Source organism: Capra hircus, chromosome 10 (assembly GCF_001704415.2).
Source record: "Capra hircus breed San Clemente chromosome 10, ASM170441v1, whole genome shotgun sequence".
In the NCBI taxonomy this organism is placed as follows: domain Eukaryota; kingdom Metazoa; phylum Chordata; class Mammalia; order Artiodactyla; family Bovidae; genus Capra; species Capra hircus.
The window spans coordinates 46666416-46690912 of NC_030817.1; positions in this window are offsets into that span (position 1 = coordinate 46666416).

Sequence of the window (24497 nt, forward strand, 5' to 3'; positions counted from 1 at the left end):
TTCAAAACAGTCAGCTCTTCACGTCAGGTGGCCAAAGTACTGGAGTTTCAGCTTCAGCATCAGTATTTCCAATGAACACCCAGGACTGATCTCCTTTAGAATGGACTGGTTGGATCTCCTTACAGTCCAAGGTACTCTCAAGAGTCTTCTCCAACACCACAGTTCAAAAGCATCAATTCAACGGTGCTCAGCTTTCTTTATAGTCCAACTCTCAAATCCATACATGATTACTGGAAAAACCATAGCCTTAACTAGACAGACCTTTGTTGGCAAAGTAATGTCTCTGCTTTTTAATATGCTCTCTAGGTTGGTCATAAGTTTCCCTCCAAGGAGTAAACATCTTTTAATTTCATGGCTGCAGTCACCATCTGCAGTGATTTTGGAGCACAGAAAAATAAAGTCTGACACTGCTTCCACTGTTTCCTCATCTATCTGCCGTGAAGTGATGGGACCAGATGCCATGATCTTAGTTTTCTGAATGTTGAGCTTTAAGCCATCTTTTTCACTCTCCTCTTTCACCTTCATCAAGAGGCTCTTTAGTTCTTCACTTTCTGCCATAAGGGTGGTGTCATCTGCATATCTGAGATTATTGATATTTCTCCCAGCAATCTTGATTCCAGTTTGTGCTTCCTCCAGCCCAGTGTTTCTCATGATGTACTCTGCATATAAGTTAAATAAGCAGGGTGACAGTATACAGCCTTGATGTACTCCTTTTCCTATTTGGAACCAGTCTGTTGTTCCATGTCCAGTTGTAACTGTTGCTTCCTGACCTGCATATAGGTTTCTCAAAAGGCAGGTGAGGTGGTCTGGTATGACCATCTCTTTCAGAATTTTCCACAGTTTATTGTGATCCACACAGTCAAAGGCTTTGGCATAGTCAATAAAGCAGAAATAGATGTTTTTCTGGAACTCTCTTGCTTTTTCAATGATCCAGCAGATATTGGCAATTTGACTCCTTAGAGGACTAAAAATAGGCTACCATATGATTTAACAGTCCCACTCTTGGGTATATATTTGGAAAAGATAAAAACTGTAATTTCAAAAGACTGATTCACCCCTTTGTTCATGGCAGAACTATTTGAAATAATCAAGACATGAAACAACCTAAGTAGCCACCCACAAAAGATTGGCTTAAGAAGATGGGGTATATATATACCATGGAATATTACTCGGCCATAGAAAGGAACAAAATATTACCATTTGCAGCAACACCTGAAGAATATCTATTTAGTGAAGCAAGTCAGACAGAGAAAGAAAATCATTATATGATATCACTTATATGTGGGGTCTAAAAAATAATACAAATGAATCTGTATACAAAGCAGAAATAGAACCATGGACATGCAAAACAAGTTTATGGTTAACAAAGGGGGAAAGGAAGGGGGAAGGGAGAAATTAGGACTATGGGATTAACAATATAAATTACTACATATAAAATAGGCAACAAGGATGTACTGTCTAGCACAGGTATTTGTATTCAATATCTTATAATAACTTGGGAAATAGATGGGGAAATAGTGGAAACAGTGTCAGACTTTATTTTTTTGGGCTGCAGATGGTGACTGCAGCCATGAAATTAAAAGACGCTTACTCCTTGAAAGAAAAGTTATGACCAACCTAGATAGCATATTGAAAAGTAGAGACATTACTTTGCCAACAAAGGTCCATCTAGTCAAGGCTATGGTTTTTCCAGTGGTCATGTATGGATGTGAGAGTTGGACTGTGAAGAAAGCTGAGCACTGAAGAATTGATGCTTTTGAACTGTGGTGTTGGAGAAGACTCTTGAGAATCCCTTGGACTGCAAGGAGATCCAACCAGTCCATTCTGAAGGAGATCAGCCCTGGGTGTTCTTTGGAAGGAATGATGCTAAAGCTGAAACTCCAGTACTTTGGCCACCTCATGCGAAGAGTTGACTCATTGGAAAAGACTCTGATGCTGGGAGGGATTGGGGGCAGGAGGAGAAGGGGACGACAGAGGATGAGATGGCTGGATGGCATCACTGACTCGATGGATGTGAGTCTGAGTGAACTCCGGGAGTGGATGATGGACAGGGAGGCCTGGCGTGCTTTGATTCATGGGGTCGCAAAGAGTCGGACACGACTGAGCGACTGAACTGAACTGAACTGAATGGAAAATAATCTGAAATATGTGTACACACACACACACATATATATATGCACACGCGCGCGCACACACACACGGCTTCCCTGGTGGCTCAGATGATAAAGAATATGCCTACAATGCAGGAGTCCTGGGTTCGATCTCTGGATCGGGATGATCCCCTGGAGAAAAGCATGACTACCCACTCCAGTATTCTTGCCTGGAGAATCCCATGAACAGAGGAGCCTGGCAGGCTGCAGTCCTGGGCCACACAGAATTAGACACAACTGAAGCGAGCTGGCACAGACTGGTTGCATATTTTAGGACTTGGGCCCTAGATGGCTCTTTCCTTCCAAGCTCTTCTCAGAAGTTTTCTCTTTACTCTCCAAACCCTGAACACTGGCCTCCTAGGCTTCAGAGCAGTAGGCATTTGTATTCTGCTGTCCCAAGCTACTATGCAGATTGGGGTTGTCCTCAGGCAAGAAGTTAGAAATTCCTTAATCTCACCAGCTGCAATTTCTGTTTTTCCAGAGAAGATGTCCTTCCAATTTCTTCCTGTTTTTGGTTTTCCTCCAGTGTCTCCAGAAGGGTTTTCTTCTTTTAAATAATTCTGCTCAAAATTTAAAACTTTGATCTTTGGGTTGTTGGTCTGTTCAAGGTACTTACTCTACCATTATCAGATGGAGCTCTTTTTGGAGGGCCAGCAAAGTCTGACCCAGTTTAAAATCAGAAGTCTGTCCTGTTTCTTGCTCATTCTATTGCACACATATTCATTTTGTGCTTATGAAGTGCCGTGAACTTTTCTAAGTTCTTTGTGAATGCTAACTCATTTATTCCGTGGAAACAGCCCCTGTGAGAACTGTTGTTATTACTCCTATTTGCCAACAGACAAATTGAGTTCAAGAGAGGTTAAGTTCCTTGCCAAAGTTCACACAACCAGGCAATAGGGTAAATGCTGAACCCAGCTTAGTATGTAGCCCATGCATCTTCTTTTATTAAAAAAAAAAATAGCAAGATTTGATGCAGGAATTCTATCCCTCAGATCATACCATAATGCTGCCCTTTATAGTCTATGGGAGTAACAAAAGGCAAGACAACATCAAGATATCCTGATTAATTTTACACGTGGTTTTGGTATATCATGTTTCTTATCTCTCAGCCCCAGTTTACTCACCTGTGAAATGAGTGGAAGAATTACACTTAACAGTATAGTCCAGAAAGATCAGGAGTCTCATCCACCTGTGTATTTCCTCTTTGTGTCCACTAGAGGGGGAAGTGATGCCAGACAGTCCTGGTTAAAAGACCTGAAAAAGAAACTCCAGTGTAAAAAGTTGATTAAAAAAAAAAAATATATATATATATATAATATATATCATGTAATACTAGTTATTATATAAAGTAGGGTTTGTGGAACAGCATAAATAAGAAGAGAAATATCACTGTTGTAAGAGAAATATCACTGTTGTTAATATTTTCATTCCTTTTAGCTGCCTAACTTGTGACCCTCCTTCGCTGTATATGTAGAAATGTTGGTTTCCCAACATTCCTTTCAGCTGGGGTGTGGGCAGAGGGTGGAAGCTTTTCTCCTGACTGGGATCTGAAGGCAAAGAAAAGCATGTGCAGAAATATTTTAGAGAGATTGTACGGAGAAAGGAAGATCCTGTTAAGCAGGGGAGGCATGGAGCTAGCAAGATTAGAGTACCAGTGTGTATGACTCACAGGCTTGTGAGGCTTCGACTTATCTGTCTTCCTAGATGCCGCTCAGATTTGTCTCCTTCTGTTTCCTCCCCATGCCACTGCTGACTTCCTTTCTCACTTGCACTACTGTGCCAGCTTCTTAATCTGCATCAACTTAAAAACTAGTCACAACCTAAAAATTGAGAGTTATGTTTTATTTGGTGGAAATTTTTAGGACCTCAAGCGCAGGAGACAGCATCTCGAGTGACCCTGAGAGAGCTGCTCCAAGGAAGTGGGGGCAGGAGTCAGGTTATATAGAAGTTTGCAACAAGGGGCGGATAGTCTGAACACCAAAGATTATTGTTAATTTAGGAAAACCAGATATCTCAAGTTAAGGAATTTAGTGCTTTTCTATGTATGGAAGATGCAAGAGTCTGGGCTTACTGAGATCATTCCTTTCATATGCTTCTTGGTTATCTGGGGTCAGTATCCTGCATTTTATTATATCCCTGGCCCCCTCCCCGGCTCCTCAGTGCTTACAGGAGGGAGTGGCTGCAGCTTGATGGCTGCTGTATAATAGACATTGTTCTTCCTGGCTGCCTGCCTGGCTCAGAAATTCACATTTGGAGGGCCAGAATCACTGATGACTGTGACATCCTTGTTTATTGATATGTCAGGAAATACTCCATTTCTCTCTGAATCTAGTCTTCTTTCTCCAAGTTTCTATGAATGCCAGACTGATTTTCCGTGGCACAGATTAGATTATCTCACTCTTGTGCTTAAAAATCTCAATGATTCCTGATTTTCTTTGGAAAAATGCCCCATCTTCAGTGTGATTTGGAAAATGTTTTCATGATTTGATTCAGCCAAACTAAATAGACCTTTCTTTTTTTTCACTTGAATTAATTTATTTAATTGTAGGCTAATTGCTTTACAGTGTTGTGGTGGTTTTTGCGATACATCAACATGAATCAACCACAGGTGCTCATGTGTCCCACCATCCTGAATCCCCTCCCACCAACCTCCCCTGCCCATCCTTCTGGGTTGTACCAGAGCATTGGCTTTGTGTGCCCTGCTTCAGGCCTTGAAGTTGCCCTGGTCATGGGGTCGCAAGGAGTCAGACGCGACTGAACTGAACTGAACTGAACTGAACTGAATATACGCGTTTCAGTGCTATTCTCTCAGATCATCCCACCCTCACCTTCTCCCGCATAGTCCAAAAGTCTGTTCTTTACATCTGTCTCTTTGCTGGCTCTGCATAGACCTTTCGTTCAGCCTTCCCGTCTTGCACTTTATGCTCTAATCACATTTAACACAAACTGATCATGCATTTTATTATTGTGCTTTTAAACATCTCCCTTATCTTTAGATCCACAGTGTCATGTACATTCATTTACAAATATTTATTGAATAAGTGAACAGTACATGTTTACATGTTCTCTGATATTGAATCAAGATGAAAAGAATTTGCAAGACTCAAGCATATCCAAGAAGTGATGAAATCCAAGGTTATAATAATACTGATAATGATAGTAACATTATTACTGACAATTAGTAACAATAGCTAGCATGTATTGAACACTGTCTAGTAATCAGACACTCTTGCCATAAGATACATTGTAATATCCCTTTAGTCCTAACTACAGTCCTGTGAAGTAACTACTACAATATCCATTAAACAGGAAAAAAAAGAATTTGTGTAGTTAAGTGTAGTTAAGTAACTTGCTTAAATTTATCTGGCCTGCCAAAGATGGAGACAAAATTTGAATACAATCAAACTAACACCAGAACCTGCACGTTATACTACTTTGGAGCATACTTTCAATTCTGTGACATAAAAGAAATTCTGGATAACTTCTGTGACATAAAAGAAAAGGTCATTTGTTTTGAAATTTTTGAGGAATTGTAATGTCAAGGTTTAAATACTAATCTGGATTTTTAAAAAATTACTTGTTAATTGTCTACTCTCCCTTACTAGAAAGAAAACGCCTTAGGGGGAAAGGAACTTGTCTCTCTTTCACATTGAATACCAAGTCTCTAGAAAGTGTTTAGTATGTATAGTAGGCATTTCATAAATATTTAAGGAAGGAAGTAAGGAAGAAAAGGATTACAAATGATCTGTTAAAATTACAAAAGATCTGTTTGAGGCACTACCCTTGTTTTACCAAATGTATTTTAAGTTCCTTAAGTGTATGTAATATTTTTTGCTTTTCCCGTCAGTTAGCCTGGCATTATGCATAGTAGTTGTTTAATAAGTAATTATTGATTGAGTGAAGAGTGGCAGAAAAATTAATGAGACACTTAATGAAAGACTTGGAAGTGAGAACCTTTTCAGGTTATCTCTGCTTTTCAGCATTTTGGGCAACTTTACAACTCAATTAGTTTAATAAAATTAATAATAGTACAAACTATTTTGGCCATAGAAGTGCAAATTAGTTGTGTCTGGTGGAATGTAACTGATTATTAATCAACTCTATTTTAGCATTCCTTATCTGACTATATATATGTGTTCTTTGAATTCTGTTTTGAACAGGTTATGAAAACATACTGGTTCCCACATTAATTGAAATACTATTCAGCCATGTAAAAGAATGAAATTTTCCATTTGCAATATGAGTAGACTTGGGAGGTGTTATGGTAAGTGGAATAAATGAGAGAGAGAGAGAGAAACAAATACTGCATGGTATCACTTATACATGGAATCTAGAAAGTAAATAAACTAGTGAATAAAACAAAGCAGAAAACGATTCACGATGTCGATGTAGAAAACAAACTGGTGGTTACCAGTGGGGAGAGAAGAGAGGAGGGCCGAGACAGGGATAGGGAATGAAGAGTTACAGACTACTACATGCAAAATAAATTAGCTACATGGATGTATTATACAGCCCAGGGAATATAGCCAATATTTTATAATGAATAAGTGGAGTATAACCTTTAAAAACTGTGAATCACTATGTTGTACACCTGAAACTATGTATATAGTTGTTGTTTAGTTGCTAGGCCCTGTCCATCTCTTTTTGCAACCCCATGGATTGTGGCCCACCAGGCTCATCTGTCCATAGGATTTCCCAGGCAAGAATACTGGAGTGGGTTGCTATTTCTTCTTCCACAGGATCTTCCCAACGCAGGAACTGAACTTACATCTTCATTGCAGGTGAGTTCTTTACTGCTAAGCTGCCAAGGAAACTTCATGTATATGAATTGTACATCAACTATACCTCAATTTTAAAATTTTTAAAAATTGAGCTTAATAAAATATTTGATAAAGGATATTTTTATATGAGAGTCATGAATATACCCTCTTTTGAAAACTGTCCTTTGACAAGATGAAAAATATATATTTCTTTTCATTCATAATCATGTTGCTTCTTAGAAATGAACATTAGTGGAATTTGTGGTATCTCTAGATCCAGTTATTCAATTATGAGGATCCACTGTGAACAGTTGTGTTTGGGTTTAAGCATTGTGTTGTCTTCCCAGTTGAGGCCCAACCTCTTTAAAGTTTCTACTCTTACGCAACTTTTAAATAAGTGAGAGTTAGGTAATTACTCGGAGAAGGCAGTGGCACCCCACTCCAGTACTCTTGCCTGAAAACTCCCATGGACAGAGGAGCCTGATGCGCTGCAGTCCATGGGGTGGCTAAGAGTCGGACACAACTGAGCGACTTCACTTTCAATTTTCACTTTCATACGTTGGAGGAGGAAATGGCAACCTACTCCAGTGTTCTTGCCTGGAGAATCCCAGGGACAGAGGAGCCTGGTGTGCTGCCGTCTGTGGGGTCGCACAGAGTCGGACACGACTGAAGCGACTTAGCAGCAGCAGCAGGTAATTACTATCTTGCTAGATGTATTGGGCCTGTCTGTCCACAAGGTGTCACCCTAACACCTTAGAATGCAAAGAAAAGAGTAATCTTTCTTTTCTAAGTAGGTTATGTTTGGTAGTGGATATATAAACGGTCCCATCACTTCTTGGCAAATAGATGAGTAAACAGTGGAAACAGTGGCAGACTTTATGTTTTGGGGCTCCAAAATCACTGCAGATGGTGATTGCAGCCATGAAATTAAAAGACGCTTACTCCTTGGAAGGAAAGTTATGACCAACCTAGAGAGCATATTAAAAAATCAGAGACATTACTTTGCCAACAAAGGTCCGTCTAGTCAAAGCTATGGTTTTTCCAGTAGTCATATATGGATATGAGAGTTGGACTGTGAAAAAAGCTGAGTGCCAACAAATTGATGCCTTTGAACTGTGGTGTTGGGAGAAGACTCTTGAGAGTTCCCCTTGGACTGCAAGGAGATCCAACCAGTCCATCCTAAACGAGGTCAATCCTGTGTGTTCATTGGAAGGACTGATGTTGAAGCTGAAACTCCAATACTTTGGGCACCTGATGTGAAGAACTGACTCATTTGAAAAGACCCCAATGCTGGGAAAGATTGAAGGAGGGAGGAGAAGGGGACGACAGAGGATGAGATGGTTGGATGACATCACCGACTCGATGGACATGAGTTTGCGTGAACTCCGGGAGTTTGTGATGGACAGGGAGGCCTGGCATGCTGCAGTCCCTGGGTCACAGAGTTGGACATGACTGAGCGACTGAACTGAACTGATACAAATGGTTGATATTTTATGCCTTAATATAGGGGCTGAGGCAGGCAAGATTCAAAACAACACTCAAGACTTGATGTTTGTCCACGTTCCTGCTTAAGGCTCTTTTCCACACAACACTGAATATTTCTCCTTCCTAGAGTTAAAGTATGCCTTTTTTTAAAGAAAATATTCTTTAAATTAAAATTAAAAAGATGTTAATTCACAAGCCTAAATATTTGTCACATGCTGGATCATGTAAGGGTCCTCGTAATTCTGGAGCAGCATCTCTTTGACATCCATGGTGACAGTCACTGATTGCAGACAAAGACTTTCTCCTGGATCAAGTCTTAGTCCCTCTCTTCTGGTTTGACTAGAGGAGCAAGCTAGGCCTTTTCCTTGGGCCTTGTCTCTGGCCTGTTTAGTTCAGTTGTAGCAAGGAACCTACTAACTCAGTTTAGAGGGAATCTCACTCCCTTGATATCTGATACCCTAACTTTCCTTCAGCAAGAATCCTATTAAATTGATTTTGCAAGAGTTCCCCTACACTTTATTCCTTTGGTTACTTTTCCATCCACTGACCCTTTCATTGTGCTCCTTGGCTACAAATTTTCAGTTCTTTTGGTATATTTGGAGTTGAGCCCAACCTGTCTCCCGTTTTGTGATAGTCTTGACAGCTATTGTAGTAGTCCTCAACCATTCTAATAAATGGTTCAGGACTTCCTTACCATTCTAAGAAGTGTCAGACTAACACTTTAACACTTTTTTCTTTAACAATTATAGATAGAATTTCACATCAAATCCCAGTACAGGGTCATCTCACAAATAAAACAATAGGTACTTTGCATTCACTAGTCTATGTTAATACTGGCAGTGTTTTCTGTTGTCAAAAATTAACAACCTTTCCTTATGCTCCAGTTTCCTCTTCTCTTAAGGATTCATTTGTCTTAAGCTTTAACTGGGGTGTGTGTGTGTGTGTGTGTGTGTGTATGTGTGTTTGTGTACATCCTCTATAATGAGAAATTAGGATGGGCTTCCTCATCAGAGGTTTTCACCACATTCCAAAATTGGTACTTTGAGGCAGATGATACCAAAGATAACATGTAATTCATTTGTTTATTGCAGTTCATTCATTTAAAAAAAAGGAAGTAAAAAACAAAAAAGAAAAGAAGGAAGTACATATGGATAGAGAACTACAATGTCTATAACATCTACTGTATCAGGTAATTTAGATGCCTGATTTAGATGTTGGTTAAATTCTGTTGAGTTTTTTGACATTTGCTTCAGGTCCATAGAAACCCCAATCCATCAAAGTTTAAGAAAGTTTAGGTAATTTGATGAAGTAGGAACTTCGTTTGTCTCTCTCCAAAACCTGAGCTGTAATATTCACTTTTCTTTTTGCCAGCTACACACAGTGGGCAGGGAACTAAAGTAAACTGACTTTGACTTATTGTGATTTAGTAAAACATCTGAAATGGAAAATTTACAAATCTTTATTTTAGAGGGAAAACTTGTATTGTTTGGTGGCTCAGATAGTAAAGAATCTGCCTGCAATGTGGGAGACCCAGGTTTGATGCCTCGGTCAGGAAGATCCCCTGGAGAAGGGGATGGCTACCCACTCCAGTATTCTTGCCTGGAAAATTTCATGGACAGAGAAGACTGGAGGGCTACAGTCCATGGGGTCGCACAGAGTCAGACATGACTGAGGGACTAACATTTTCACTTGTATTATTTGGGCTTCCCTGGTGGCTCAGATGGTAAAGAATCTGCCTGCAGTGCGGGAAACCTGGGTTCAGTCCCTGGGTTGGGAAGATTCTCTGGAGAAGGGAATGGCTACCCACTCCAGTGTTCTTGCTTGGAGAATTCCATGGACAGAGAAGCCTGGCAGGCTCCAGTCCATGGGGTTGCAAAGCGTTTGATATGACTAAGTGGCTAACACTTTCACTTTCACTTTGTATTGTGTAGAGCAATGATTCTTAAATTGATATCCATTAATTGGGGTTGGGCTGCCGTCTATGGGGTCGCACAGAGTCGGACACGACTGAAGTGACTTAGCAGCAGTAGCAGTAGCAGTTCTTACCATAGATTATACAACAGTTAATTATATATAAAATTATCTAACAAAGCTGGACAAAGTAACTATGCAGTCCGTAATTCTCTAACAGAATTTATTACCTCTCTTTAGATTACAGTACCAGAGTGGGCCACTAGGTGTCAATCTGACACAGAAATTATCTAAAAAGGCCCTCAGAAAATAAGTGAGCTAACTGTCAAGGTAGAAACATGCTCTCTTTTGCCTTCTCCAGTATGTAGGTGAATCTTATGTTTACCCAGCTCTTTGTTATCCATCTGCCTGGGGAAATACTACAATTATCTTACTGAAGTAAAATTATTTTACCACCAAGAGAAATGTAATGAATGTCTTGATATCCAAAGTAGGGTTATTTTACTTCTTACAGATTTAATACAAAAATCAATTTTTTAGAACAGCGATAAAAAGAAAATCCTTAGGTGTAACAAAACTATGCAGAACACATATGAAGGAAACTTTATAATAGTCTTGAAAGATATAGCAATAAACTTCAGCAAGTTAAAAGCCCTTTTTGGATGTGATGTATCAGTGAAATGTGGATGTCAACACATGCATTTAATATCATACCAGCTGAAATACTACAAGTATTTTTAGAGCAAGATAGATGAATTCTAAGATTCATATAAAAAATAAATTTACAAGAAAAAAACATGAAAATTCTTTTGTTTGTTTATTTTATAGAAGGAAAGAATAATGAGGTGGCCTAATGCTGTGCTTAGTCACTCAGTCATGTCCAACTCTGTGACCCCTGGCCAGGCTCCTCTGTCCATGGGAATTTAGACAAGAATACTAGAGTGTGTTGCCATTTCCTCCTCCAGGGCATCTTCTGACCCAGGGATCAAACTCGAGTCTCCTGTGTCTCCTGCCTTGCAACGGATTCTTTACCTGGTGAGCCATTAAGGAAACCCCATCAGATATTAAAGCATACTATAAAGCCTTTTTCTCATGGGTTAGGAAGATGCCCTGAAGGAGAGCATGGCAACCTACTCCAATATTCTTGCCTGGAGAATCCCCTTGGACAGAGGAGCCTGGCAGACTACAGTCCATGGTGCTGCAAAGAGCTGGACATGACTGAGTCACTAGCACACATAAAGGCTCTATACTTAAAACGTCATGGTGTTGCGGATGGTAAATAGACTGATGGGGAGAATATCAGATATCAAATCCGGAAAAAGACCAAAGTTTGTACATTATATATGTGATCACTCAAACTCGGAGAAAAAGTTGGGCTTTTAAATAAATGGCATTGTGACAACATGATGGTCATTGGATCATGCCTTATTTCATGAACAAGAATAAACTCCAGTGGATCAAATGTATCAGTGAAAAAATATCATAGAAATCAAGAACACCCTAGTGATTCTTCTTAAACTTTATAATTAAGATAAACTCCTAAATATGAATTCTTGCCTATGATTATAGATGAGTGTGATCCCAAAGTATGTCTTTCATGTCAAAAAGAAATCATAGGTAAAACCAAGTGGCAGATAACACACTGGGACATAATAATTGTAAAAGGATAATTATATATATTTTTAAGGTATAAATTCTATTTAGAAAAATTTTAAAGACCAAAAAAGAAGAAAATAGACCAAACTTTCCTGTGGAATGCTGGACAAAAAATATAGCACAAAATTCATTTAAAAATATTAACAAATAGTCCTTAAATACATAAAATATTTTAAATTTCATAACAAAGGAGAGGCAAATTAAAACAACACCAATGTATTATTTTCAAATATCAAGAAGTAAAAAATTCGTGCACTTTGCTAGCAAGGGTGTAGAGAAACACTCATATTGCTGGTATTAATGGTGGAACTGTATAAAAGTAGTGGAACCCTTATAAAGAGAAACTTGGCAATGTTTGGATGCAGTCTCAAAAACGACAGAATGATCTCTGTTCGTTTCCAAGGCAAACCATTCAATATCACTGTAATCCAAGTCTATGCCCCAACCAGTAATGCTGAAGAAGCTGAAGTTGAATGGTTCTATCAAGACCTACAAGATCTAGAATTAACACCTCCAAAAGATCTCCTTTTCATTATAGGGGACTGGAATGCAAAAGTAGGAAGTCAAGAAACACCTGGAGTAACAGGCAAATTTGGCCTTGGAGTACAGAATGAAGCAGGGCAAAGGCTAATAGAGTTCTGCCAAGAGAATGCACTGGTAATAGCAAACACCCTCTTCCAACAACACAAGAGAAGACGCTATACATGGGCATCACGAGATGGCCAACACCAAAATCAGATTGAATATATTCTTTGCAGCCAAAAATAGAGAAGCTCTACACAGTCAGCAAAAACAAGACTGGGAGCTGACTGTGGCTCAGCTCATGAACTCCTTATTGCTAAATTCAGACTTAAAATGAAGAAGTAGGGAAAACCACTAGACCATTCAGGTATGACCTAAATCAAATCCTTAACAATTAAACAATGGAAGTGAGAAATAGATTTAAGGGACTAGATCTGATAGACAGAGTGCCTGATGAACTATAGACAGAGGTTCATGACATTGTACAGGAGACAGGGATCAAGACCATCCCCAAGAAAAAGGAAAGCAAAAAAGCAAAATGGCTGTCTGAGGAGGCCTTACAAATAGATGTGAAAAGAAAAGAAGCCAAAAGCAAAGGAGAAAAGGAAAGATATACTCATTTGAATGCAGAGTTCCAAAAAATAGCAAGGAGAGATAAGAAAGCCTTCCTCAGTGATCAGTGCAAAGAAATAGAGGAAAACAATGGAATGGGAAAGACTAGCGATCTCTTCAAGAAAATTAGAGATACCAAGGGAATATTTCAGGTAAAGATTGGCTCAATAAAGGACAGAAATGGTATGGACCTAACAGAAGCAGAAGATATTAAGAAGAGATGGCAAGAATACATAGAACAACTGTACAAAAAAGATCTTCATGACCCAGATAATCACAATGGTGTGATCACTCACCTAGAGCCAGACATCCTGGAATGTGAAGTCAAGTGGGTCTTAGGAATCATCACTAGGAACAAAGCTAGTGGAGATGATGGGAATTCCAGTTGAGCTATTTCAAATCCTGAAAGATGATGCTGTGAAAGTGCTGCACTCAATATGCCAGCAAATTTGGAAAACTCAGCAGTGGCCACAGGACTGGAAAAGGGCAGTTTTCATTCCAGTCCCTATGAAAGGCAATGCCCTTCATAGACTGAGCAAAGAATGCTCAAACTACCACACAATTGCACTTATCTCACATGCTAGTAAAGTAATGTTCCAAATTCTCCAAACCAGGCTTCAATAATACATGAACTGTGAACTTCCAGCTGTTCAAGCTGGATTTAAAAAAGGCAGAAGAAGCAGAGATCAAATTGCCAACATCTGCTGGATCATCGGAAAAGCAAGAGAGTTCCAGGAAAGACATCTATTTCTCCTTTATTGACAATGCCAAAGCCTTTGACTGTGTGGATCACAATAAACTGGAAAATTCTGAAAGAGATGGGCATACCAGACCACCTGACCTGCCTTCTGAAAAATCTATATGCAGGTCAAGAAGCAACAGTTAGAACTGAACATGGAACAACAGACTGGTTCCAAATAGGAAAAGGAGTACGTCAAGGCTGTATGTTGTCCCCCTGCTTATTTAACTTATATGCAGAGTACATCATGAGAAACGCTGGGCTGGAGGAAGCACAAGCTGGAATCAAGATTGCTGGGAGAAATATCAATAACCTCAGATATGCAGGTGACACCACCGTTATGGCAGAAAGTGAAGAGCTAAAGAGCCTCTTGATGAAAGAGGAGAGTGAGAAAGTTGGCTTAAAGCTCAGTATTCAGAAAACAAAGATCATGGCATCGAGTCCTGTCACCTCATGGAAAATAGATGGGGAAACAGTGTCAGACTTTATTTTGGGGGGCTCCAAAATCACTGCAGATGATGACTGCAGCCATGAAATTAAAAGACATTTACTCCTTGGAAGAAAAGTTATGACCAACCTAGATAGTATATTCAAAAGCAGAGACATTACTTTGCTGACTAAGGTCCGTCTAGTCAAGGCTATGGTTTTTCCAGTAGTCATGTATGGATGTGAAAGTTGGACTATAAAGAAAGCTGAGCACCAAAGAATTAATGCTTTTGGACTGTGGTGTTGGAGAAGACTCTTGAGAGTCCCTTGGACTGCAAGGAGATCCAACCAGTCCATCCTAAAGAAAATCACCCCTAAATATTCACTGGGAGGGCTGATGCTGAAGTTGAAACTCCAATACTTTGGCCACCTAATGCAAAGAGCTGACTCATTTGAAAAGATCCTGATTATGGGAAAGATTGAAGGCAGTAGGAGAAGGGGACGACAGAGGATGAGATGGTTGGATGGCATCACTGACTCAGTGGACATGAGTTTGCATAAACTTGGGAGTTGATGATGGACAGGGAGTCCTGGCATGCTGCAGTCCATGGGGTTCCAAAGAGTTGTACACAACTGAGCAATTGAACTGAACTGGCAATGTTTAATAGATACATAAATGTATCCTTTGACCCAGCAATTCTGCTTCTTGGAATCTACACTGAAGACATACCTCTGTTAATATGAAACAAATGTGCATGTTACTAATTTCAGTATTTTTTATAAACACAAAAGATGGTAAATAACCTTGATGCCCATTCATAGCAAGTAATTGAAAAAACTGTGGCACATTTACACAGCGGAGTTATTAGTTCAGTTCAGTTCAGCTCAGTTCAGTCTCTCAGTCATGTCTGACTCTTTGTGATCCCCTGGATTGCAGCATGGTAGGCCTCCCTGCCCATCACTAATTCCTGGAGTTTACTCAAACTCATGTTCATTGAGCTGGTGATGCTATCCAACCATCTCACCGTTTGTCATCCCCTTCTCCTCCTGCCCTCAATCTTTCTCAGAATCAGGGTCATTTCAAATGAGTCAGCTCTTTGCATCAGCTGGCCACAAGTATTGGAGTTTCAACTCAGCATCAGCCCTTCCAATGAAAATTCAGGGGTGATCTCCTTTAGGATGGACTGGTGGGTTCTCCTTGCTATCCAGGGGACTCTCAAGCGTCTTCTCCAACACCACAGTTCAAAAACATCAGAATTTCGGTGCTCAGCTTTCTTTATAGTCCAACTCTCACATCCATACATGACTACTGGAAAAACCATAGCTTTGACTAGATGGACATTTGTTGGCAAAGTAATGTCTCTGCTTTTTAATATGCTATCTAGGTTGGTCATAACTTTCCTTCCAAGGAGTAAGCGTCTTTTAATTTCATGGCTGCAGTCACCATCTGCAGTGATTTTGGAGCCCCAAAATAGTCTGTCACTGTTCCCATTGTTTCCCCATCTATTTTCCATGAAGTGATGGAACTGGATGCCATGATCTTCATATTCTGAATGTTGAGTTTTAAGCCAACTTTTTCACTCTCCTCTTTCACTTTCATCAAGAGGCTCTTTACCTCCTTCACTTTTTGCCATAAGGGTGGTGTCATCTGCATATCTGAGGTTATTGATATTGCTCCTGGCAATCTTAATTCCAGCTTGTGCTTCCTCCAGCCCAGCATTCCTCATGATGTACTCTGCATAGAAGTTAAATAAGCAGGGTGACAATACAGCCTCGACGTACTCCTTTTTCTATTTGGAACCAGTCTGTTGTTCCATGTTCAGTTCTAACTGTTACTTCTTGACCTGCCTACAGATTTCTCAGGAGGCAGGTCAGGTGGTTTGGTATTCCCATCTCTTTAGGAATTTTCCAGAGTTTGTGATCCACACAGTTAAAGGCTTTGACATAATCAATAAAATAGAAATATATATTTTTCTGGAACTCTCTTGCTTTTTCAATAATCCAACGGATATTGGCACTTCAAGGATTATTTGTAGCCAAAAAGGAAAAGGAAAAAGAGTTCAAGAATCTGTTATGAAATGGCTCCAGATGTAAATAAAAAAAAAAAACTAAATATTGAGGAGTAGATATAGAATGTTAATCTTTATATAAGAAAGAATAGAAAATAAAGATAAATATACTTACTTTTGTAAAATTAAAAAGAAATACAGGAATTATAGAAACTAAGAATGATTACATAAATGGAAACAGTGGGAACGTGATGAAAAGGAAACTTCTCTTGTTTCTGTTTTCATTTTGTTTTAGCCTTTTGACCAAAGTTTTGCAAAACAACTGATCTTGATTCTAAAAATATTAATGTTATGAAAGATGAACATGCTGGCAAATTATTCCAGCTTAAGGGAGACAAAAGAGCATTTTTTAAAAAACAAGAGTGCATAAATTATAAAGAAGAGCTCTTCAATTTTGTTTGATGCACTTCAGTGAAACTTGAACTTTAAAAGGTATAAAAGTATAAGCTCTTTACAATGCCTCCAGAGAACATGTTTAAAGAGCATCAGTAACCTTTCTCTATCCCACTTCATTTTACTGATCCTCTTGAGTAGTTATCAATTCTATATTAATGTTAGAAGGCATGGGGAATAGTCTTCCAATAAGACAAAAATAGAAGCTTTGCTGTTTTGTCAGTGAGATGTCCTCTTTTCAAGTTTGCTCTCAAGTATTTGAAATTCAGGATAGTAGTCCCCCCTTACCCATGGGATTCTGTTCCAAGACCAGCTGATGCCTGAAACTGTTGATAGTGCCAAACCCTATATAACACTGTGTTGTTCCTATATAAACATACCTATGATAAAGAGTAATTTATAAATCACACACAGTCATATATTAACAACTCTAACTAATAATAGAACCATTAAAACAATATATTGTAGTAAAAAGTTATATGAAGATGGTATCTCTCAACTTCAACTCTGCCAGAAATGTGACAGCAGCTTCTTCACGAGGTTTCACTACTACCCAGAGGGACACACAATTTAAAGCTTACAAATGGCTGCTTTCTGGCATTTTTCATTTAACATTTTCAGGCTGCCTTGGGTCTGAAGCCATGGAAAGCAAATCTCAAATAAAAGAGGTACTGTTGTAGATAAATTAACCCATTTTTAAAAAGGCAAATGACTTCATTTGTACGTAGTAACCATGTTGAAATTATTGCTTAAATTGAGAACAGAAGTGGTGTTTGAGTTGTAGGAAAGAACACATTAGTTCAATGAAAGGGCTTGAGAAAATGTCTGACTTTCCTCAAGTGAAAAAAATATACATTTTATATAAAGTTTGATATTGAATCCATTGCTGGAAAAAATTTGAGTGTATGAGAGTTTGATAAACTACAGTACTATTGCCTGATTCCTCCCCCATGTCTGAGCTCTGGCTTAAGGTAAAGACAAAGCTTATTTGGGGATATTTGCAAAATAAATTTTCTACTTGACAAATAAACGTGTCAAGACCCAGAACAATTCATAACAACTCTAAGATAAATCTTCTTTTTAGTTTTCAGTTGTCTAATCCATCAGATTAAAGAAAATTTTTGCTCTTAATTATGTCTCAAAAGAAAAACCATAACTCCATTGAAGAATTTAAACTATATATTAATATTTATCATGGTAACTTTCAAATATGTACACAAAGTAAATAATACAAGTAGAGATTAATATAATTAACCTATAAGAACCACTCACCCAGTGATAATAATTTTCACCTTACATGAATAATCTTGTTTTGTCCATCAGTTCAGTTCAGTCGCTCAGTCGTGTCCGACTCTTTGCGACCCCATGAATCGCAGCATGCCAGGCCTCCCTGTCCATCACCAACTCCCGGAGTTCACTCAGACTCATGTCCATCGAATCAGTGATGCCATCCAGCCATCTCATCCTCTGTTGTCCCCTTCTCCTCCTGCCCTCAATCCCTCCCAACATCAAAGTCTTTTCCAATGAATCAACTCTTTGCATGAGGTGGCCAAAGTACTGGAGTTTCAGCTTTAGCATCATTCCTTCCAAAGAAATCCCAGGGTTGATCTCCTTCAGAATGGACTGGTTGGATCTCCTTGAAGTCCAAGGGACTCTCAAGAGTCTTCTCCAACACCACAGTTCAAAAGCAGCAATTCTTCGGCGCTCAGCCTTCTTCACAATCCAACTCTCGCATCCATATATGACTACTGGAAAAACCATAGCCTTGACTAGACGGACCTTTGTTGGCAATGTAATGTCTCTGCTTTTGAATATGCTATCTAGGTTGGTCATAACTTTTCTTCCAAGGAGCATGTGTCTTTTAATTTCATGGCTGCAGTCACCATCTGCAGTGATTTTGGAGCCCCAAAAAATAGTCTGACACTGTTTCCCCTGTTTCCCCATCCATTTCCCATGGAGTGATGGGACCGGATGCCATGATCTTCGTTTTTTGTTTTGTCTGTGCTGTTTGTTTTTGTTTTCTGTTTTGTCTATGCTGACCACTGTATCCCCTCCACTGGATTATAATAATGCAAAACACAGACATTTGCTGATTCAAGATTAGGTTATACATTATTAGGATCCTTAAACTTATTCCTTGTTGCAACATGGGCTGTGTGCTAAGTTGCTTGTCATGTCTGACTCTTTGCAACTCTATGGACTGTAGCCAATGGACTTGTAATCCACCAGGCTCCTCTGTCTATGGGATTCTCCAGGCAAGAATACTGGAGTGGGTTGCCGTGCCCTCCTCCAGGGGATCTTCCCGACCCAGGGATCAAATTTGTGTCTCTTATATCTCCTCCATTCGGAAGCAGGTTCTTTACCACTAGTGCCACCTTGGAAGCCCTTATAACCTGGGTGTACCTTAACATATTAGCATTAGTAGATCTCAGCACAGTGAGATAATGTTTTGCATTTGAACAGGTCTTCAGTTGATCTTTAGTCTTTCCCTCCCGCGTGCGTGCGCTCTTTCTCTCTGTCTCCCTCTCTCCCTGCCCCACACGCTCCTCCACTCTTCTCTTCAAGTCTTTGGGTTGGCATGCCCTCATGCTTTAAGGACTGAGCGAGTGAACTGAACTAAATCAAGATTGTGAAAAGATGTTTATCAGTTTTCACAATCAATAGCCAGACAGTGGGGTCAACCAGAATGATGTGGTAAGTGGAAGTGCATACATGCACATGTTGTCATCCACTTAGCCAGTCTGTGTCTTTGGTTGGTGCGTTTAATCCATTTACATTTAAGGTAATGATTGATATGTATGATCCTATGATGTTTTCTTGTTTTGGGTTTATTTTCTGTAGGTCTTTTCTTTGTCTTATGTTTCCAGCATAGGGACATTTCTTTAGCATTTGTTGTAAAGCTGGTTTGGTGGTGCTGAATTCTCTTAACTTTTGTCTGTCTGGAAAGCTTTTGATTTTTCCATCAAATCTAAGAGAGTCTAGCTGGGTAGAGTATTCTTGGTTTTAAGTTCTTTCCTTTCATCACTTTAAATATGTCATGCCATTCCCTTCTGGCTTGTAGAGTTTCTGTTGAGAAATCAGCTGATAGCCTGATGGGAGTTCCCTTGTATGTTATTTGTCATTTTTTCCTTGTTGCTTTTAGTATTTTATCTCTGTCTTTAATTTTTGTCAGTTTGATTACTATGTGTCTTGGTGTGTTCCTCCTTGGGTTTATCCTGCCTGGGACACTCTGTGCTTCCTGGACTTGGTTGACTTCATGGACTTGACTTTCCCATGTTAAGGAAGTTTTCAGCTATTACCTCTTCAAATATTTTCTCAGGTCCTTTCTCTCTCTCTTCTCCTTCCAGGACCCCTATACTGCAAATGGTGTGTTTAATGTGGAGAGGTCTCTTAGGCTGACTTCATTTCTTTTCATTCTTTTTTCTGTATTCTGATCTTTGGCAATGATTTCCACCATTCTGTCTTCCAGGTTATTTATCTGTTCTTCTGCCTCAGTTACTCTGCTATTGATTCCTTCTAGTGTATTATTCATCTCTGTCTGTTTGTTCTTTAGTTCCTGTAGGTCTTTTGTAAACATTTCTTGCATCTTCTCAGTTTTTACCTCCATTCTTTTCCCAAGATTCTATCATCTTCACTATCATTATCCTGAACTCTCTTTCTGGAAGGTTGCCTGTCTCCATTTAGTTTTTTTTTCTGAGGTTTTATCATGTCCCTTCATCTGGGACATAACTCTGCTTTTTCATCACGATTAACTTTCTGAAATAGGATTTTTGCGTTAGCCACTGTGAGACTGTTCTTCTCTCTGCCTTCTGATGGCTGAGGCTAAGAGGCTTGTGTAAGCTTCTTGATGGGAGGGACTGGCTATGAGAAAAACTGGGTCTTGCTTTGGTGGGCAGGGCCTTGTTCAGTAAGGCTTTAATCCAATTATCTGCTGATGGCTGGGATTGCACTCCCTCCCTGGTAGTTGTTTGGCCTGAGGGGACCCAGCCCTGGGGTCTAAGGGCTCTATGTTAGGATTAATAGTGAACTCCAGGAGGGTTTATGCCAAAGGGGAGCTTCCAGTGCCCCTGCCCCTGTGGTGAGCCCCTGCCAACCCTCACCTCCACAGGTGACCCTCCAGAACTAGCATGTAGTTTTGAGTCCATCTCCTGTGGGGTCACTGCTCCTCTCCTTTGGGTCTTGGTGCATGCTAAATTTTGTTTGTGCACTCTGAGACTGGAGTATCTGTTTCTCCCAGTCCTCTGGAAGTCCTTTAATCAAATCCCACAGGCCCTCAAGGCCAAATTCCCGCGGAATTCCTTGTCCGTTGGTCAGATCCCCAGACTGGGAAGCACAGCAGTGTGGGAACTTCTTTTGTAATACTGTTGTCCAGGCTGTGGGTCACCCACCTGGTGGATATGGGATTTGATTTTACTGTGAATGTGCCCCTCCTGCCATCCTGCTGTGGCTTCTTCTTTCTTTGGATGTGGATTATCTTTTTTTTGGTGGGTTCCAGTGTCTTCCTGTTGATGGTTGTTCAGCAGCTAGGTGTAGTCTTGGTGCTCCCGAAGGATGAGATTCCTCTGCCTTTTCCAAACCCAGCTTGTACATCTGGAAGTTCTCAGTTCACGTACTGCTGAAGGCTGTCTTGAAGGATTTTGAGCATAACCTTGCTAGCATGTGAAATGAGCGCAGTTGTATGGTAGTTTCAGCATTCTTTGGCATTGCCCTTCTTTGGGATTGGAATGAAAACTGACGTGAGTTTTCCAAATTTGCTGACATACTGAGTGCAGCACTTTAACAGCATCATCTTTTAGGATATTAAATATCAACTGGAATTCCATCACCTCCGCTAGCTTTGTCTGTAGTAATCCTTCCTAAGGCCCGCTTCAGGTCACACTGCAGGATGTCAGCTCTAGGTTAGTGAGCACACCATTGTGGCTAAATTCTTAGAATGATACCTAGCATGAAGTCAATTCTTTATATATGGCAACTGTTGTATTTTCAACGAGTCCTAGAATTTCTTGTTGTTTTCTGTGTTTAGATAGTATGGATAGATAAATAGATGTATGTGCTTGTGCGTGCTAAGTCACTTCAGTCGTGTCCCACTCTCTGTGACCCTGTGGACTGCAGCCTGCCAGGCTGCTCTATCCATGGGATTCTCCATGCAAGAATACTGGAGTGGGTTGTCGTGCCTTCCTCAAATAGATGTCTACTTGTGTGTGTGTGTGTGTGTATTTATATACATGTGCCACTCCAGTACTCTTGCCTGGAAAATCCCATGGGCAGAGGAGCCTGGTAGGCAGCAGTCCATGGGGTCGCAAAGAGTCAGACATGACTGAGCGCCTTCACTTTCACTTTTCACTTTCATGCTTTGGAGAAGGAAATGGCAACCCACTCCAGTGTTCTGCCTGGAGAATCCCAGGGATGGTGGAGCCTGGTGGGCTGCCGTCTATGGGGTCGCACAGAGTCGAACACGACTGAAGCAACTTAGCAGCAGCATGCTTTGAGGATGGACTCTCCTGCTATCTTCTAAATAAAATAGAGCTGTAACACTGATTTGCCTAAGAGCTATAACACGGTTTGTCCAAGACCCGAGAGCTGTGACGCACTGAGGGCTTTAATGTCCGTCGCTCCAAATCTTTGTTGTGACGAGACAAAGAACCGAGAAACATACACTCGTGTGACATCTATGGTGCCGTGACTCAGATTTAACCTGGCTGAAACAACTTCCACGTGGAAGAGGCCTAGCACAGCAGAAGCCAACTCAGCAAAGCTCCCACGCTAGAAGCAGAAGGTGAAGAAACCCAGCGCAGGGGAAGGCCCATCATGCTGGAAACTGGGACAGGGAAAAACAAACTCAACAGAAAGGTCACACAGCCCAGTCTCAGATCCCAGAAGACCTCTGGTTAAGGGAAGAGGTCCTCGCTCCTATGGCTGGAGGAACATGCCTAATGAAATCTTAATTCCTTTACAATATCTTGGTTCTTGTTCCCTCAAACCTCCCGGAAACAGGCGGGTGGCAGGGGGCACAACTGAAGGACTCTGGAGAGGCTACTCCTCAGCATGTCCCAAAGGTGCTATCTGCTGAGCCCCAGTAGCTGTTACACAAGCTGGTGGGGGTTCTTCTGTCCTTTCTCGTCTCTGTGCCAAGGATCAGACCAATGAAATTGTGAGCACCAGTCAGATATTTAGCAAATTTTCCGGCGGGCTATGAAGGGGATTCCTTGGCATGTTTTTCCCGCTGCTTTTTCCTCCTGTCCTTCAGCTCTCTCCCAGGACGCAAGCTCGGCCAAAACTAATGAAACTCAGGCCCTGATGTCTCATTGCAAAAATTCACTGAGAGACAAAGTGATAAGAGGTGGATGTGTAAGGATCCAGAGAGAAGCCACTCTTCAGGGTGTGAACCATTGCCGAAGGCAAGCGCTGGGGCCACAGAATTAGGCCTGGCTAGGTTTTGTGGTTCTGAATTATCAGTTCTAGGGGAGCAGAGACCTGTGTTTTTATAAACATCCTGGCTGTTCTGATCAGCCAGATCTGGGGAACACCGGCATAGATGACAGGAAGTTGCCATGGGAAGAAATAATTTGAAATTAGGAAGAGATCAATTATGTAAGAAGCCTACTATTTAAATCTTTGGCTTTGGATCAGCGACATTTAATGCCATATATCTAGTAACTGGAGAAGGCAATGGCACCCCGCTCCAGTACTCTTGCCTGGAGAATCCCATGGACGGAGGAGCCTGGTAGGCTGCAGTCCATGGGATCACTAAGAGTAGGACACAACTGAGCGAGTTCACTTTCACTTAGTTAATCAAACCTTACTAGTACCTTGTGGCATATCATCACATGAATTTGGCAGCTATCCAAAACCTGTTTTCCTGATGAAACCCTTGGCTATAATAACTAATATGATTTTTTAATTGTATAATAAAATGTGTCAATTTGGAATATTTGCATAGCTTCATGAACCAATATTTTACAAATGACATGCATTGGAGAAGGAAATGGCAACCCACTCCAGTGTTCTTGCCTAGAGAATCCCAGAGATGTGGGAGCCTGGTGGGCTGCCGTCTATGTAGTCACACAGAGTTGGACACGACTGAAGTGACTTAGCAACAGCAATAGTATGACATTACAGAATCATGCATGAGTAAAGGACCTGTTTAAAATGTAAGCAAGACCAGTGGATTTTAACACAATAGAGTATGAAAGTTCAATGATACAGCTTCATGTTTCTCATTGCAACTAGTCTAAAAATCTCCTATCTCTGAGTTTTGGTAAAGTGTCAAAGAAGACTATCCATAATTATCTGAAAGGCTATCAACGTGCTATTCTCTTTTCCAACTACATTTCTGTGTGAGGCTAGGTATTTTTTTATATACTTCAACAAAAACTGTATTAAAGCAGATTGGATGCAGAAGCAGAAATCAGAGTGTAGGTGTATTCTATTAAGCCTGACACTAAGGGATTTTTCAAAATTGTAAAACAATGTCACAGTTTTCTACAAGTTATTGAAAATATTCTGAGTTTAATGTTAAAACATTGATTTATTATCATTATTTTAAAGTAAATAATAAATGTTTTAAAATCCTGTTTATTGCCTAATATGGTTAACTATTAATAAATATAACTCATATAAACAAAGATTCTATGTTGTCCTCAAATCCACTGAGAGATTGCAAAGATGAAAGAAATCTCCCCCTTTACATACAACTTAAGCCTCAAGTAAAAGGAGTTGACAGCATCGTTTTTCACACACTGTTTATCCTAACTTTATGTGGTAATTGAGGTGA